This window comes from Engraulis encrasicolus, chromosome 22 (genome assembly GCF_034702125.1).
Source record: "Engraulis encrasicolus isolate BLACKSEA-1 chromosome 22, IST_EnEncr_1.0, whole genome shotgun sequence".
In the NCBI taxonomy this organism is placed as follows: domain Eukaryota; kingdom Metazoa; phylum Chordata; class Actinopteri; order Clupeiformes; family Engraulidae; genus Engraulis; species Engraulis encrasicolus.
Genome location: NC_085878.1, coordinates 3,945,543 through 3,948,042, shown reverse-complemented (window position 1 = coordinate 3,948,042; position 2,500 = coordinate 3,945,543). Strand labels below are relative to the sequence as shown.

The window sequence follows — 2,500 nt, the reverse complement described above, 5'->3', positions numbered from 1 at the left end:
ATCTCTGGCTCTGCTCTACGAATGACACGGGCTCCCGACCTGCTCTGCTCATGCATCATATCCACAAACTGCCAAGCCAAATGGCGGCGGGACGGAGACGGAGACGGACATGGAGACGGAATGCCTCTTCATTGCAGCTGCCATGGCTACACAGCGTTACCGCGGCCGCAGTACAAGAGATGGATTCTACGTTTCTACTTTCTCCCAGTCCAACCTCCTCCTTTTCATCTCTGAATCTGAAGCTTCTTCTGTGCTGTGCTGTGTGTGTGTGTGTGTGTGTGTGTGTGTGTGTGTGTGTGTGTGTGTGTGTGTGTGTGTGTGTGTGTGTGTGTGTGTGTGTGTGTGTGTGTGTGTGTGTGTGTGTGTGTGTGTATGTGTGTGTGTGTGTTCGTATGCGTATGCGTATGCATGTGCGTGTGCGCGCCGTGTGTGTGTGTGCGTGTTGTGTTCGCATGCGTATGCGTATGTGTGTGCGTGTGCACATGCGCATGCGCGTGCGTGTGTGTGTGTGTCTTTGTGCATGTGTGGATGTATGTGTGCCTCTGTCTGTGTGTCTTCATAAGACAGATAGAGAGAGAAAGTTGTGTGTTTGTGTGCGTGCGTGCGTGCGTGCGTGCGTGCATGCGTGCGTCTGTCTATGTCTGTGTCTGTGTCTGTGTGTGCATGTCTGTTTCAGTGTGTGTCTTCGTAAGAAAAACCGATAGATAGAGAAAGTGTGTGTTTTGTATGTGTGTGTGTAGCATGGTGCTTGCAGAGAAGAAGCAGTCGCTTCATCCTTTTGCTCTCTCCTCTCCCTCCTTTGCTCAAACCCATCTCCCTCTGCCTCCCTCTCTCTCTCCCTCCTTCCCCTGCTCCCTCTCTCTCTCCCCCTCTCTCTCTCTCCCTCGTTCATTCCCTGGGGGAGCTTCAATAGAAGTTTGTCGCTGTGCCAACTGATAAGGCGATGTAGGCGGTCCTGTCAATCACTCCTTTTTGGCTCTCCTTGACTCCGCCGCGCCATCGAGTGTTTTGCAGTCGGCACGGAGGGCGGGAGACGGAGTCGGCGTGGAGGGCTCGGGTATTTTATGTTATTTTTTTGGATGGTTGCTGTGTGCTGTGTGCTATGTGCTATGACTATGACTGGCAGCTGGTGTGAACTTAATGTGCTTCGAGAGACCGACGAGAACTCCCCGAACACTTACACTTAAGTTCTCAGAGAAAAACATGCAGAGAGACGCTGTGTGAAAGAGACGCTGCGCGAAAGGAAAGAGGGTGGGATGAGTGTGTGTGTGTGTGTGTGTTTGTGTGTGTGTGTGTGTGTGTGTGTGTGTGTTTGTGTGTGTGTGTGTGTGTTTCTGTGTTCGGTTTGTGGCACACACACACACACACACACACACACACACACACACACACACACACACACACACACACACACAGCCACAGCCACAGCCACAACCACACACACACACACACACACACACACACACACACACACACACACACACACACACACACACACACACACACACACACACACACACACACACACACACACACAAACACATACACACACACACACCACGCACACACACACACACACACACACACACACACACACACACACACAAACACATACACATACCTTTCCCATGGGTTTAGAACTCCAAGGATGGAAAATGTTTACAGTAATCACCAACCTCTTGTGTGTATTTCTATGTGAAAGTGTTTTGGACTAAAATACATATTCATGGAAGAGTTTGTGGTGTCCAGCACTTTCTGTAAACATTTGAGCATTTCCTTTTCACTATGTTAGGCAAAACTAACAGATAGGATAGAACAGATAGGATAGAACTCCACATGTCAATGTTTTTGAATAATTATTATGATTAGTTGTCTGTATATGTCTAATGCTGATGTGCTGAGTACTACTGTATGCTACATACTGAATATTATACGTTGTGTGTAGGCTTAATACTGCCATGTTTTGAACAATTGAAGAGTTCAGATGCAAAACCCCCTAACTCCATTTCTGAAGACCTGCACTTCTGTATTTTAAGAGAACCCAGTTGTTTGTTTGGTTTACATTCATGTACTTGATAATACATATAAATAGTTATATTAAATAAATAAAATAAAAAAATATGCAATTTTGATAGCTTTGTATTAAATAAAAATGAATTAAAATTATTTTCTGAAAAGGCACTTAGGGGGTTTTGCATCTGAACTCTTCAATTGTTATTCTTTCTAGGGTGGCGACGTTGGGGTGGGAGTGGGGGAGACTTTTTTTTAACGTACTGTATGTGTGAAAGTGTTGTCCTGATCAGTATTCTGTTTTTGTTTTTGTTTTTTGTTTTAGTATCTGTTCTTGTTTCTGTACTGTACTGTTTGTCCTGGAGACCCCCTCGAAAACGAGATATCCTATATATGTGTGTGTGTGTGTGTGTGTGTGTGTGTGTGTGTGTGTGTGTGTGTGTGTGTGTGTGTGTGTGTGTGTGTGTGTGTGTGTGTGTGTGTGTGTGTG

The 2,500-nt window shown here is 45.9% G+C and overlaps 1 protein-coding gene across 1 annotated transcript in view; it reads right to left on the bottom strand.

The window, feature by feature from the left end:
• The window catches only part of si:ch211-186j3.6 (neural-cadherin), a 386,437-nt gene that overhangs the window by 208,323 nt on the left and 175,614 nt on the right, over positions 1-2,500 (bottom strand). The gene's annotated exons all lie outside the window — the stretch shown is intronic.